Source organism: Mustela erminea, chromosome 9 (genome assembly GCF_009829155.1).
Source record: "Mustela erminea isolate mMusErm1 chromosome 9, mMusErm1.Pri, whole genome shotgun sequence".
NCBI lineage: Eukaryota > Metazoa > Chordata > Mammalia > Carnivora > Mustelidae > Mustela > Mustela erminea.
This window is the reverse complement of record NC_045622.1, coordinates 45728476-45744866: the sequence shown is the minus strand read 5'-3', so window position 1 is coordinate 45744866 and position 16391 is coordinate 45728476. Positions and strand designations below refer to the sequence as shown.

General features: G+C 38.4%; 1 protein-coding gene and 1 non-coding gene across 5 annotated transcripts in view; one reads left to right on the top strand and one right to left on the bottom strand.

The window, feature by feature from the left end:
* Positions 1 to 16391, bottom strand: part of DLG2 (discs large MAGUK scaffold protein 2) — a 2075147-nt gene that overhangs the window by 1313464 nt on the left and 745292 nt on the right. The window lies entirely within an intron of this gene.
* LOC116600427 lies at positions 5387 to 5493 on the top strand. The gene has a single exon (XR_004289640.1). It is a non-coding gene; the product is annotated as a U6 spliceosomal RNA (small nuclear RNA).

Genomic DNA, 16391 nt, shown 5'->3' with positions numbered 1-16391 from the left:
AAAATGAAAAAACAAAACAAAACAGTGAAGGCCCCTATTAAGTAGAAATGAAATAGGATCTCAAAGAGGTGTTTGTGCTCCCCGTGTTCACTGCAGCATTCTTCACAATAGCCTAGATATAGGAACAACCCAAATGTCCATCAATAGATGAGTGGATAAAAATGTGGTATACACACACAATGAAATATTATTCAGTCTTAAAAAAGGAAATCCTGCCATATGTCCCAACGTGGATGAACCTGGAAAGTATTATGCTAAGTGAAATAAGCCAGTAACAAATACCATATTGTAATGCTTGTATTAGTTATCTGTGAAATAGTCAAACTCATAGAAGCAGAATGGTGGTTGCCAGGAGCTTGGAGAAGGGAAAAATGGGAAAATGCTGCTCAATGGGTATAAAGTTTCAGTTATGCAAGACAAATAAGTTCTAGAAACTGCTGTATAACATAGTGCCTCTAGTTAAGAATATGGTATAGTACAATTTAAAACACATTAAAAGGATAGATTTCATATTAAGTGTTCTTACCATTAAGACACATACACATAAAAGAACACAAGGATATTTTTGGAGGTGATGGATATGTTTAATACCCTCATTGTGGGAATGGTTTATGCATATGTCCAAACTTATCAAAATGTACACATTAAATACATGCACTCTTTCTATATCAATTATACGTCTATAAAACTTTAGAAATAAAAAATCTTAAAAAAGTAAACTGAAGAGGATTATGATTGAGTTTAAACAGTCCTCGTGGGACAGAGAACTTTGATTGATTCATATGCTCTAAACCTAGCTATAAAATGACATATTTCCAGCTGTTTGGATCTAATTTCTACCCAATTAATGTAGTATTTTAAGTTTGCACTCAAAGGCTTATATTCCATCATATTCCTCTGAGAGTATACTTCTCTTTATCAATACTCCATCAGGACATGATCTGACCCTATCATGTACTACAATATGCTTTGTGCTAGGAAATGCTGCTACTGATCCATTATTAGTAGAGACATGAACTCAGACTTTCCTTCCTAGGGATGGGAGTAGATTTCTGTTGATTTGTCTATACTCTTTCAGTCAGTCTCATCACCGTACTCTTTAGCCAATGTTACAAATTAGACAGCCAGTGGTTCACAGAGATGCTAAACAGGTTTGCAAAAGAATTCATTCCTTCAAAATGCATCAGTAAAACACCAGCTATGTGTCAGACACTGTAGTAGGCAGCAACAGTACTGGGGAAAACAGAACAGAGTTCCTCCCCTTAAGAACTTGGGAGACAGTCATGGAAACAGATCAATACATCAAGGTGGTCAGTACTGCCACAGGGTCATGAACATCCTGCTACCACAGCCAGGTGGAAGCAGTACCTAGTTCTACCCAGGGAGGTCAGCAATGATTCTGTAGAAGAGGTTACATTTAGGTTGTACCTTGAAGACCCAGTTGGATTGTACTTACTTCTCCCAAATTTACATTGCTTTTCAGTGCGCTATAATACGTAAGTATGGAATGCACAGTCTCACATGTTTTAAAATTCTTAACTCTCTTTACAGTGTCATAGGCAATTTCTATTGGATCAGTGATCTAACTGAAGCTAACAAATGGTTACCCATCACATTCAAGCAGAAATAGGTGCCTAACTGAAGGGACTGTTAATAAGCAGTTATGATATATAGATGGCATTTTGCATAGGAAAATCGAGACCTTAAGTAAAGCACCTAGAGAAAAAGACATGACATAACTTTTGTTCCTTGAATTAAATCCTGTCTAACAGGCATTTTGAGAAATACAAAGTTGTTAGATCTATGCCACTGTGGTAAGCAGAATAATGCTTCCTTCTTCTCCCTACAAAGATATCCATGTACTAATCTCCAAGCTTGTGAATAGGTCACAATACGTGGTAAAGGGGAATTTGAAGATGTGACTGAATTTAAGGAGCTTGAGGTGGGAAGATTACTGTTATCGTGGATTATCCAGGTAAGCCCAGTGTAATCACAAAAGTCCTTCTAAAAGGGAGACAGGAGGGTCAGGTCAGAAAGGGGAAGGTGATGATGGAAAGAGAAGGCAAGATGGTACATTTTGAAGGTGGAGGCAGGGGCTACAAGCCCAGGAATGCACAGTGCCTCCAAAAGCTGGACACAGATTCTCTCCTGCAGTCTCCAAAAGGAATGGAGCACCGCTGACACCATCACCTTTATACCTCTAAGTCTTGTTTCTGATTTCCAGTATCAGGAAACCTAAGATAATAGGTTTGTGTTGGTTTAAACTCCTAGTTTGGGGTGACTCATTACAGCAGCATTAGTAAACTAATACTGTTCTTTTCTATAGAATTTTCGAAAAGTATATTGTGGTCTATTGAACAACACCTGGCCTTTGGGCTCCTTAACCATCCTATAAAAAGAGTAAATTTAATTTGTAAATTTAATGTTAAGGATTAGCTAATGATCTTCATCTGAAAAGAGTTATCAGATAAGCTGACAACTGAGGGATAGCCAATGGTGTAATGATAGTCCATAAAACATGGGGCTGGATATTCTTACCATGATAGTTAAATGCCAAAGATACCACCCTTTGCCTTAATAACCTTATACATAAACATCAGAGAAAGTGTCAAAGCAGAAATGAAAACATGGAAGTAAAACCCTAGAGAAAACTAAAGCCTGGCATCTTCTGCCATTTTTCCTAGGAGCAAGAGCCCTGATGAAGATTCTTGGTTTCAATAACCCAACCTCCACTGCCAGCTTTGTCTGTTTCCTAAGAAGATTGTCTTGGCAATAAGTAGAAGAGGCTGTCAGTGAAATCAAAGGACTCTAGGAGGGGATACCTTTCTGTGATGAAGTTTGATTAAGAAAAATATAGACCAAGATAGAAAGCCTTTTTTTTTTTGTAAGGAAGTACACTAATTATATATTTCACACAAATATCCTTTAACGTACAATATTTTATATGCCAAACACTGAGCTGGGGACTGGAAATAGAATAGTGCTTAAGAAAAACCTCACCAAGCTTAACGTTTAACAAAGACAAGACTAAAAGTACAAACACTCTGAGAATGAGGGATGCCTGGATGGCTCTGTCAGTTAAGTCTCTGCCTTCCACTCAGGTCATGATCCCAGGGTCCTGGGATCGAGTCCCACATCCGGCTCCTTGCTCAGCAGGGAGCCTGCTTCTCTCTCTGCCTGCCACTCCCCCTGCTACAGCTCTCTTTCAACCTCTTTATATGACAGAAAATTAAAATTTAAAAAAAAGATTTAAAAACTCAAGACTCTGAGAATGGATAAAAGGGAGCACTGACTAGTTTGTGGCTAATCAAGTGTACTAGCTCAGGCTACCTAAATAGAACACTATAGACTAGGTTGTTTAGATAATAGGAATTAATTTCCTCGCAGTTCTGGAGGCTTCGGTTCAAGATCAGGGTGTCAGCAGGACTGGTGTCTGGGTAAAGGCTCACTGCCTGACTTGCAGACAGTTGCCCCCTTGCTATGGGCAAGGGCAGAGAGAGGAACAGAGAGATACAGAGGTATGGAGAAGGGCGTGGGCCAAGAAAGAGAACACTCTCTGCTACCCTCTCTTATGAGGGCCTTAATCCCATCATGAGGATCCTATTCTTGTAACCTCATCTAAAGGCAATTACCTCCCACAGGCCCTCTCTCCAAATACCATCACACTGGAGGTTCCGGCTTCAACATATGAATTTTTGTTGTGACTGGTGCGGGGGGAGTGGGGGACACAATTCCAATTCCCACAGCATCAAGAAGTCTTTGTTTGAAGATGTGTGAATTAAGGTGACAACGGGGTAGAAAATCCCTAGACAACTGCAAATAAAGGAAGAAGCATGTACAAATTCCAATATGGGAAGGAACTTGATCTAGTTAGGGAACTGAAGGAAAGCGGTGAGACTGTAGCACAAGAAGGGAAAGAAAGACTGGCATGAGAGAAGGGGGACAGGATGTGATTGCCCAGAATTTTGTGGCCTATTGTTAAAAAATTATGCAGTACATCTTTTTTTTTTTTTCCTTAAAATTTTATTTACTTATTTGAGAGAGAGAGAGAGAAACATCTATCTCACAGGTGGGGAGGAGAGGGAGAAGCAGGCTCCTTTTTTTTTTTTTTTTTTTCCCATTATTCCTTATCATCAGGAATACGGTATCTGCCTTCTCTCATTTCCGTTCCCAAATAGGCTCCAAAAGAACAAACAGACATCAATAAAAGTAGAAGAAGTTATAATTCCCTCTCTTTTTCACTTGCAATTCACCCTTTTCTTCTTGACATTTTCTAAAACTCAACATTTTTAATAAAGGTCCTGATAATTAGAGAAGCAACTTTCCCAAGAATAAATAGCTAATATAAGTAGCTCTTCATAACAAGCTGCCAGCTCATTATGTTGACTAATAAATAAAATCTATTTAGTCATCATGGAAATGGAAAATCATTTTTAAAGGGAACAATCTAACAAATCAACTACGGTCAATATTTTCTGTAGTGAACTGGACGAAGGCCATGATGAGCCTGTCTTCACCACAGACTTCGTACCTGTTGAAGGATGGGTTTGCCATACGAAAGTCTGCTTATATGGCCCTCAATAACACAGCATGGACCAGAACTCCAGTTTTTCCAGAGACTGGAGAAATCTCAGCCCATAGTTTTGAGGTTAGATTGTGTTTGTAAAATACAAATTGCTAGCTCTTTTCTGGTCAGCCTGAATATGAAGCTTCTCACAAATGAGTAAACCCTCCACAACACTACAGTTGTGAAATGGCTGGGCTCCTTTGGACTGTTTATCTCCTTTCTCTAGCTCCTCTGGGTCAGCCAGTCACCACAATGACTGTTAGTCAACCAACAAATATAATCATATGCCATTAGAAGAAATAGATTGCTCCTTGAATGACTCCACAAAATACCTACTGCCTCACAAACAGTATGAAAGTTTTGGTCCAACTGGATGCTTAAAAATCACCAGGTATTGACTGAATGCCTAAACTGAACAAACACAACAAAAACAAAAAAGCCCAAGGAAATATTTGACACCATGGACTATTAAGAAGGATAAGCTAACTCTTGATTTCCAGAAACTCATAACTTACTGATAGCTCATAAGTTATATATATCACAAGACAATAGGCTAGAAGGGCAATTAAGCTCATGGATTTAGGATAGAATGGTTGGTGAGAGCTCTCAGAGGAGTGATCTCATGTGTGGTGTGTATGTTCTAATGATTAAGATGTCAAGAAACAGGATGAGGGAAGAGGTATGTGTCAGTCTGATTAAGTAAGGAAAATGTGATTTGGGGATTCTGAAGGCAGGAACTAGGTCTGTTTGTGTGAAGCAAACCCTAGGTTACAGGGATGGGAGGTTCAATTGTCAGTATCATTATTTATTGACAATCCCATGCTTTCTTCAGCAGCACATGCATTAAAAGTGGAATGATATAGGGAAGATTAGCATGACCTCTGCACAAGGATGACACACTATTTCCTGACAATCCTTAGGATACCATAGCCATGGATCAGAATATTTTATATATTCCCCACTACAAATATGGGGCCACCACTGCCCATTTATTACAAAGTGTTAATCTGGTTTCAGAATACATTTTGGCTCAAAATACAAAATAGGTTCAAAATACATTTCAATCCAAGTATGAATGATTTCAAGATCCTTCTAATCCCAACTTTTTCTTAGAGCAGTGAATCATGGAATCATGGTACTCAAATGGACAAAAAAAAAAAAAAGTCCAGCAGAATTTATACTAACAGACGTTTCTAGAAAAATTCCAAATCAGTGAAAGCCTAGGAAAATAACCAACTTTAAGGGCCTTTAACAAACAAGCTGGAAATAAGAAGTGTACTATGTAGTCTTTTATTTGTTTGTTTTGTTTGTTTTTGTTTTTGTTTTTTTAAGAACAATCATACTGTGAATCACTTGGGACAAAGATAATACAGTAGTCATAGTAGATGAGAATGAATGGAGAGGAAACAGCTCACCAGAGAGAAGGCAAATACTTACTAGAGAAAGAAATCACTATAAAACTGCACAAAGAAGAAGCCCAAGACTGACAAAGGAAATAAGCAGGAAAAAGTCAGCAGAAGGCAGAATTGGTTCACCTCTGCCTCTGAGACAAAGACAGACTTCAGTGGAACGAAGAGCTCACTCTGAGCATCAATCACCTCCAACTGGGAATCCCTATTAAAACATGTAGACAGTAAAGTGTCCAGCTATCCTGGTGACTTATTTCAAACCCCTCCTCCTATGTCAGCCTGCCCAACAAATTAAATGATACATGGGTAAGTTCAGGGTACAGTCTGAGACATGGTTGGTTTATCCTGAATTTTTTGAAAGATATATTTCCACCTTTCCAGTTTATATAAAAATGAAATTATTAAAGTATAAGTGTATCATTTGGCAGATGTTTATCATATAAATGATGATTTATTAAATGGTATAACACAGACCCTGCTTTCCATGTAATAAGGATTCTAACAATAACATTCCTTTATTTCAGAGCAGAACATCTAAGAAACCAAGCTCATGGGCACAGTTAAAAAAATTCAGCCCTTTTTCCATGGTATTCAAGAGTGTTCAGAATGCTTGATGTATTGGCAGTAGGTGACTCCATGGAAAGTACACATAATTTAGTTTGGCCCAAACTCTTCCAATAATTTGTGATCTCTAGACTTGAAGTATTAGATAATTAAAAAATGAACCATTCACTTATTCACTCAGTCAATAAGCATTTATTGAGCACCTACTAATAGGTAGGGCACATTTCTAGACACTAGAGATACAGAGATAAAATGCTAATGGAGCGTACATTTGGTGGGCCAGATGCAATTATAAATAACAGTATGAGGAATGTGAGAACACATCAAAAAATAAAACTGCAGCATATTGCAACCAACTGAAGTATATAATTTGTCATCCTATCTTCAAACTATCAGAGTAGTGTTAGGGCATAAGTAAGTTAGGGACAACAAAAATTAGAAAGTGCCTGCTGATCAAAACTGGAGAAGAATGTGCCTGATGTGACCTTTGCCTTGATATTTGCAAAGCCTCCGATTATCTTATCCTGACAATAGGTTACAAGGTTTGGTTTCGAAAACATTCGAAGATGTAACTTAAAAAACTCAAAATAACTTATTATTCATTCCCAAGACCTTTAGCACTTCATTTTTTAAAAATCCAATTGAAGAGGTTAAAAGGAAATAGCAAAATACAGGAAAAGAAAAATTGAACTAAGTCAAGTCATTTCTGGAGGTAATTACAGACATGGTTTCAGATATTCGGCATGTCTGTTTCTGGAAGTTCTTGTTTATGAGCACTGTTTCAGTAAAAATCTAGGTATATGGTATAATGCTAGTTTTGTAACAGTTTTACATCAGGTTTGCTCATATCATAATATTTTAATTAATTTTTTAAAATATTGATCTGGGGAACTTTGTAAGCAGACGTAAACCTTATCAAAAGCTTTATTTTTGTTTTATGGAATGGATAAAAATTGAATATGCTTTTTTAGTTGCTCTTTGTTTTTTAATCTAAGATGAGATTAATGATAACCAAATTTCCCCAAAGTAGATCAGGACAGGACAATAAACTCAAGTACTTTACTTAATTGACTGACTGTAATTTCATTGCTACTTCTGTGAATTTTTTGTCTCTTCTTTACCTCTCCCATCCCCCAGGGTTTCTGAACTTTACTTTTCTTCTTCATAGTCAGATGTTTTACGGATTCATCTCTCAGGTGCTGATCTTAAAAGTTAGGGTGCCCAATGTGGAACACAAACTCTTTTTGCTCCTCAAGGAGATCTAGGTTTTGAGTTCCCTCCTGATTGTGGGTGACCACACCAGGGGGTGATGTTTATGGTGAGACTGTTTCTCAGCTTTTCCTACCCACTTCGATATGGTTTCTCTCTTATGTGCTGATGAGAAGGGGCTGCTTCGCCAGTTTCTTAAGTTTAGGTTTTGTTTTGGTTTGTTTTTTTTCCCCAGAGCAAACTGTTCCATGTACAGCTGCAGCTTTGGTGTGTCTGTAGGAGGAGGTGAGATCAGGGTCTTCCTACACCATCATCTTGGATCAGAACCTTGAAACTGATCAAATTTGACTTTTCTACATTCTTTCCTGCCATCCTTGGAACCATCGCTTGGATACTTTATTACTATGCCTCTTCATCTCCTATAAGTGATTTGATTCTGTACGAAAAGATAAAATAGCCATCTCATCAGTCAGGAATCTTTCCTATAAGCCCTTCTTTATAAAAACATTGCATTAAAAAAAAAAAACATTGAATTCTTAATAAGCACTTTAGCCAACGCTTGTACCTATAATATCGGTCAGCACTGATGTTTCACTTTTCCTTCTCTTTGGAGGCATTTTAACAGCAATAAAAGGAAAGGATTATAACATTCACTTTCCTTTTCCTTGCCTAGTGTGAGTTTTCACTTTTGTAGCTAGAGGCGTCTAAGCAAACACATATCTACAGACCTGCCTAGAGCGGAGTTCTCCTTGTCAGCTTCCCAACAGAAGGGAAAAGCCTAAACAAAGACAAGCACATGGCTGGAATTTCTCTTTGTCAAATATTCTCCCCCTCTCGGGCTGAACCAACTGAGGAAGATCACAGCCCAGTCACTGATGAAGGCCTGATGTATTCTGTAAGAATCCAGAACCAGCTTAGTCTCAACATCAAGAACCAGCTTAGCCTTTTCCAAACTGGAGTGCTAATTCCAGAGGCCCACTGCTTCTTAATGGGGGTGCTGCTGATATTCTGGGCAGACCAGTGTGTTATTGTCTCGTACCCTGCTGGGTACTTAGCGCTCCTGGTCTCCTCCCATTAAATGCCAGTAGCTTTCTCCAGGCATCACAACAAACAAAAATAATGACCAAACATTTCTAACGGGTGCCTAGGGGAATGGTGCTGCCACCAGGTATGAGCCACAGTGTAAGGCCAACTGTGATACAGTGATAACGATGCCTGGTGGAGATATCAACAAGGCAGATAGTAAGAAGTAATCAGTAAGCAACTGCAGGTGGCACAATGACTGAGGCCCTGAATCTCTGAGAGCCTGTAATGCTGTCCTGGACAGGGATGGCCCCAAATGTCATCTAGGATCACTTAAAGTTTCCAAAACAGGGAACACACTCCATCTTCTTTTTAAGTGTCTGTTTCAAAATACATACCTTAAATTTTTATATTAATTGACCTGTCGATCTTGATTTCAGATTTGAGTTGCCCTTATAGGACGCTGGTTGTTTTACAGTTTCTCAAGGACGCTAAAGGAATGGTAGCAACCCTCGAAATGAAAGGAAACATTGACTACTCTAATCCTAATGTCCTTGAACAGTGTAATTCTCCTTCCTTAAGGAGACCTCCAAAGAACACAAACTGTGAAGGATGCATCAGTAACGAACTTCCCAGAGTTTGTCTGGGACCTCCTCCAGTGTGTCAGTTCCGAGTGCTGAGGGAAGCAGGTTCTCATGGGGAAGGGGCTTGTGGCTGACACCAAAAGACAGGCAGCGAGGAAAACAAAAATGCCTGTGAGGCATGTCTGTTCCATTCTAGCAGCAGGGAGTTTGGGCTGTTTTTCTCCCTCCAAGTCAGAAATTGACAAGACAGGAGAACTTCCACTAGGAGAATAGGAAGGTTAAGTCAAGATGCTGCCATGGTCATTTGTGATAAGCAGGGAGAGGAATCAGGAGAGTTGAGATAGCATCTGACGTCTCTGCAGCCCCACACAGGGAAATGCCTGCTCATTCCTCTTTTTCAGTGACTGTGAATGACTTGAGGTTGATCTTTGAAATCTTCCACCTTCTTTTTGGAAAGGTTTTTAGTAAATTATCTTTATCATTATTCCCTCACAGACAGTAATTTTGGGGGAGAGGGGCATTCCATGTGCCTGAATTTGCCCTTTCTGGGCATGGAATCTTGATTGGTTGATTTAACTCAAGTCCTTCTTAAGATGACAAAAGATTTTATGGAGGATGAAATCCACACTCCTAAAGGAGAAATATATACAGAACTTTTAAAGAGCTCTTACTGTTCACGTATGAGGCCTCATTCTTCTATTCTCCTCCCTAATTGCTGAAGATGGTGCACCTACCCTTAACCTACGTGGGTAGGTTTAGAAGAAAAATTCTGGCAGCCCAAAATCTGGACCCAAACCATCAGGGCCAGGATGTTCACCTCTTTCTTCAGAGAACCTACTTAAATCACAGTCTTACTCAAAATGCTATTCATTTAAGTGACTGAATGTTTATCAGGTTTCCTCTAGAGGCCTTGTTTCTTTCATTGCCCTCAGCAGAACGTAAGCAACAACTGAGTGACTCTAAGATGTTCTGTGTCTGGGTGTGCGTTCTCTGTAGAATCTGTGCTCTGTGGCACTTTAAGTCCTTTTGGCAGGAAACTATCAATTGTGCAGAAACATATGTACCCTGAGACTTCCTGTGGCAAAACGTTATACATTAGCCCGGCACCTGGAAGCCCAAAGAAGACTGTTTAACCACTTCATTACAAGTATCATGTTGAGAACAACGGCACATTCAGGAGTCTAAGCTATTTACACAGATGATATATGCATTTTAGAGTATATTTCCCCCCCAAATCAAAACATAAGCCAGGATAAACACTCACATCCTTACTTATCAAATAAGGAGTTCCACTGCTATAGACAATTATTGGAGGAAAAAAAGGGGAAAAATTTTAATTTCAAATGGCCTCACAATCTGGTGTTAGAGAATTATCTTAGTCAAACATTTTCTGATTAAAATAGAACCATTTTGGGGCACCTGGGTGGCTCAGTGGGTTGGGTCTCTGCCTTTGTCTTGGGTCATAATTTTAGGGTCCTGGGATCGAGCCCCACATCGGGCTCTCTGCTTGGTAGGGAGCCTACTTCCCCCTCTCCCTCTGCCCGCCTCTCTGTCTACTTGTTCTCTCTCTCCCTGTGTCAAATAAATAAATAAAATCTTTTAAAAAAATAGAACCATTTTATCTTTAGGCTATTAAATGTCATAGTTATTGAGATGGTCTTGTCTGAATGGGGGGATTAAAAAAACCCTTACGGTCTCTAAGCAATTATTAAATTCTAATTTATAAATAGAAGGCAAAAAAAGGGGGGTGATATGATACCTGGATTGAAAAATGATAAATTGAAAAATAAATTATAAAATTATGTATAAGAATCCTCAGAGCTATCTAAGCATTTTAGTTCTGAAGTACTAAAGAAACTCAAAAGCAATGTCAGTAATGGGTAGCCATTCAATGTAACCCTGATCAACAAACTTTTAACTATCCATCTATCTATCCAGATATAGATATAGATACACACACACACACACACACACACACACACACAAACACACAAACTTTACATTCATTTTCAGGTACTCAATACAAGGTAGATGATGTGCATACTGATTTAAGAAGGTTTTGTTCTGGTCCTAACACCCATTATTCACTATTTCCATTAACAAATCTAAATGGTGAACGGGGAAGCATTGCCATTAACCTCGCAGAGACCAGCACTCAGGCAAAAGTTGTTTACATACTAAAGGGAAAAGATCATATCTGAAAGGACTTTGAAAAGTTTTGCAAGTATTCAAAAAACAATTTAATGAGCCAGGTTTTATGTAAGCCTCTAATGATTTTATGACATGTACAAAGGCAGACACAGTAAGAAGGCAATAGAGAATAATGTTAAATTCCATGGAAACCAGAGTCAAATGAAAAGGACTTAAATTCTTGGCTCTGAATATTACGCATGCTATGAGGCTGGGCACATTGCTTAGTTTCTTACAGCCTCAGTCTCCCTATCTGTAAAAGGGAGATAAAAATACCCATGTCGTTGGAGGAACATGTAGCACAGTATCTGGCATGTGTTAAGTATTCATTACCTGAACCCTTGCTATTAGCAGTGAAAACTGCCACCACCATTCCTTCAGTCCTTTTAGGATACAGTGCTCTAGTGAAGGATTTAAGGCTCCACTGGCCAGAAGGACTAAATGGATTTTCAAGTCATTACTAGAAACAAAACACAAGCGGTGACAGAATGATTCCATGATTCAACAGATTCAAGAAAAGATGCTCCCCTTGGAAATTCAATTTAAAAAACACACAAATTTTTACTGAGTGTCTACTCTTCACTAGGTCAAATGTTGGGTTCCAGAGGTTGAAAGATCCATAAAACAGGGATTTGTTCCATGGAGGGAACAGGCTGGAGAGAGAAACTCACGAACATAATGAATCCCTTAAAGGAGTAGAGGAGTGTCAAAGGAAAGGAGGAATAAGCCTAGCCTGGGAAGGCCAAGGAAGGCTTTGAAGAATGAGCGACAGTGAAACACAGCCTGAGGTTAGCTGCTGGTATGCACAAGTTTTTTATCATCCGTCTCTGTCAGGTGCGCCTTCTACTTCCCTACACTCAAGATAGTTCCTAGGGCTACTTTCAGATTTTTTTCTGGAGGACTCCATGTTTATAATACAGGAAAAATACGTATCTGTTGACTAACAAAATTAAAGAGGGACTAAGAGATCCTTTTATTTTCTGTCATGAGTCTCCTACTAATCTATTATGGTTAGAGAATGTGAAGGAAAAAGAAGGTAGATGATTAGAAGTTATTCTTGTTAAAGGGAGATTCCAGACCCTGTACCTTTCTGGGGAAACATAGAAGACAATTCCCAAGCTTACTCTCAAACATCTCTTGGTGCCATTGTCAGAAAGGATTCAGATGCACCACAGCCCCAACGCATGAAATTATTCATATGAGTATATTCTCTGTATAATATCAGAATGCATCTAAAAACAGTGTAACTTGAAGGAGCAAAGCCACTTCATTTGCCAGGCATTTGTCATCTCCTTAACTGAGCAGTTCACCTGGTCGGTAACCCCATGATGTGCAGGGGTAGAAAACACATTGTTCAGGAGAGGATAATAAGGAATGTTTAATGGAAAATATTTATGCCCATTAATCTTCACATGTGACCGGGTCAAACACAATCAAATCATCAGTGCGAAACATTAAACATGTTAAAATATAATTTTGGAGGATTTATCATAAACTACAGTTTGTATGAAATTAATTTTTTTAAATATTCATCTTTAGGTCATCTCAAGTTCCAAAGAGGTACATATGTTCAGATTTTCATTCAGATCTCAATGTCAAGTGACCCAAGAATGCTACGAAAATGAAGAGAATAAACCTCCAATAAGAGCTGATGGAGACTTTAAACTATGAACATCTCCTTTTCCACATGTTTTCCGTTATACAATGTCTGATTCATATTTTAGGTTCTGCTGTGCAAGAGATATGGAGCACCTTTAGAAAGACACTGAAAAGTACCATCTGTTCATGTTGAAGAAAAAAAAATTAACTTCTTAATCATAAAAACTGCTCTCCAAAGAAGTACACTGGAAACATCCGGACGTGGGGTTATAATTAAAAACAAAAGCAAAACAGCCTCCCTTAAAAGAAACGAAATGCTTAATTCAAGCTTACTGGGTAGCTGATAATGAAAGTGAAAACGTTGGCGTCTATAGATATCAGGAAGTTTTGGGATTTGAATTTTATCACTGACCATCTGGTTATATTCATACTCGGAGAAGAATCTTTAAATGGCAAAAAATTTATAAAAAGTCTAAAAGGAATTTATTACGACTGGGATGCCTCTATTAACTCTGTATTTCCTTCTGATGTGAATTAGGCAAAAACCCACTGGTGACAACATGTTAAGACAAAAGTTGGGGGTTTAATCCAGTCCAGTCCATTTAACCAGAATCAAGAGAATTGGCATTAAATACATTTTTCATTAAATCAGGGCAATAATAATGATTTACCAAGTATCATCCATTGACGGCTACATATGGAAAAAAAAAAAAAAAAAAACGGAGCCTTGCAATTAAGTTACTGGCCTGTGGGTCATGTTCCTAGAAATCAGTGGAGTGGGAATTCAAATCCAGATCTGTCTGCCTGCACACCCAGTATTTTCTACTGTAGTAGATCGTCCCCTGGGCTAAAATTAAAGGGGTTGGTTGCTCTCCCTTTCCTCAGTGTGACTACTATGTCAGATATAACAAGGATCCATGGTCATCCAGCTGCATTTAATTAATTCAAATCTCCCCCTACCAGTCCATTATCTGAAAGACTATTTCTGGGAGTTGAAAGTTTCTTTGAAATACTATGAATAATAACAAAAGCAACAACAATACAACTTCAGCGCTCTCATTTATTCATATTTTCTTTTGTCTTTTTCTCCCTCCACCACAGCCCACTACAGGCTAATCATCAAACTAGGGTTTTTCTTGCTCATGTATCTTATTATTTTTCCTAGCCTCTTTTGCAATTCCAGGAAAAGAGGTCTGTTTCATCTTAGCTTCCATCCTGTATCTCTCTCTCTCTCTCTCTGTCTCTAAGAATTATCTGTAGCCATCCTCTCCACCTTTATGCTTTCCAGGAACATCAACGAATCCTGGCTGCCTCTGCTTTCATCTAAATCCTTCAGTCTTATGTTCAATGTGTCATCCAGAGCTTTGGTTTGGATCCACTGACCAAGCTTGCCTTGGCCACAGCTGAAAAACTTCTGAGGTGCGTCTGGGTGAGTGGCACAACTCAATTTTAATGTCTTCCATGGAAGAGGGAAGGAGGGTAATGCAAAGGTCTTGCATCCTCAACTGAAGGGCTCAAAAGTCCTAACTCAAATTCAGAAGTTCTCAAAAATAAACCAGAGGACACATTAAAGTTCCATGTTCAAATCACGAATGTTTATTTAGATATTGTTCAAGGGTCTAACTATTATGGCTTGTCATTGTTAAAGGTGCAAAGAAATATAAAGACATTGATCCTAATTTCCATAGTTACTTAAAAAGGCAAATATTATAATGCTATGGAGTCCAAGTGGTAGGCAGCTATAAAGAGAGCAAATACTATCAGAATATATTAGATGGCAACATTACCACGAGCTATGGAAATCCAAAGGCTTGGGGAATATTAACTGGTCATATAATACTTAGCCATTATTGGACAAAACCAGTATTACTATGGACAAGAAAAAAATGGAGAGAATAGAAAACAGATTTTGGTGAGACTCACCCTCCCAAGGATACTGTTGGAGGATAACAGGGCAAACGGGGTGATATAATAATGACAATTTCGCATATTGATTAGTGCTGATTATATGATAGGCACTACGCTGTCTAGTTTCTTAACAACTTCATAATTTAAGAATTACTACCTCTTTTTAGCAACACATAAAGTAAAGCTTTGAGAGATTAAATAACTTGCTAAGGACATGCATGCAGCTGGTAAGCCCTGACAGCAAGACTGGAAGAGTATGAACTTTGGATGACTGGAGGTCTTCCAAAGCAAAGGCCCTATTATTAGCCATCATGTTGAGGGAGCTGGGGTACTCAAGAATGGCATGGGTATCTACTTCTCCATTTTGATTCATCCATCACTGACTTAGGGTTTGATCTAGATATCTACCCAAGACTCCTGCTTGCCAAACCAAGAGGCAGAAGGAAACAAACCATGGTGTCTCCCTCGGGCAGTAGATTCTAATCTGACCCTACATCTACCATTGCAACCTTAGGATATTTTATAATCTGTTTTTTCAAAGATATAAGGATAGTGAAATGAAGCAACAGTGTATCATGGAGAGCCCTAAAATAGAGCCTGATGCACCTGGGTTTAAATCCTTCATCTAAAATAAATAAATAAATAAAATGAATCCTTCATCTACCACTTATTAATGATGTGACACTGTGGGGGAATTCCTTAATGCACCTGAATTTATATAATGATTTCTCCATGGAATTGCTACGCAGATTAAAGGGGTAGTTAAAAAAAAAAAAAAAAAAAAAAAAAGAAGGTCAGGTGCCTAGTATCGCATCTAGCACATAGTCCAGGCCCATAATCCTTCATCTACAATTATCACAACCAAATGTAATTTGGAATTTAGAGCACGTTTATGGATTGCAGGAAGGTCAAAGATGCACACACCATGTATTACTTAACACTTCAGTAGAGTCTGCAATGTTACCCCATAATCAATTGTTTTGCCATGGAATATATGGATCTTGTCACCACAGGAGAGTGAATAAAGACCTTGGGTGAAGAGCTACTTATTATTTCAGGCCAAATTTTGTTGCCAAACTAGTCTGTTGAAAAGTTATCAAACCTTTTTATTTTCTAGATAAATAAGACAAAATGTTAACAATTAATGGATAAAAGTGAAGGGTATACAGGATTGATTTAGCTATTCTTGAAGTTTCTCTAAGCTTTTTTTTTTTTTAATAAAGTAAAAAGAAAATTTTACTTTTGGTATTTTGGGGGTACTGGACATGTGGTTAAGATACTGTTTAAGGGGGCGCCTGGGTGGCTCAGTGAGTTAAAGCCTCTGCTTTCGGCTCAGGT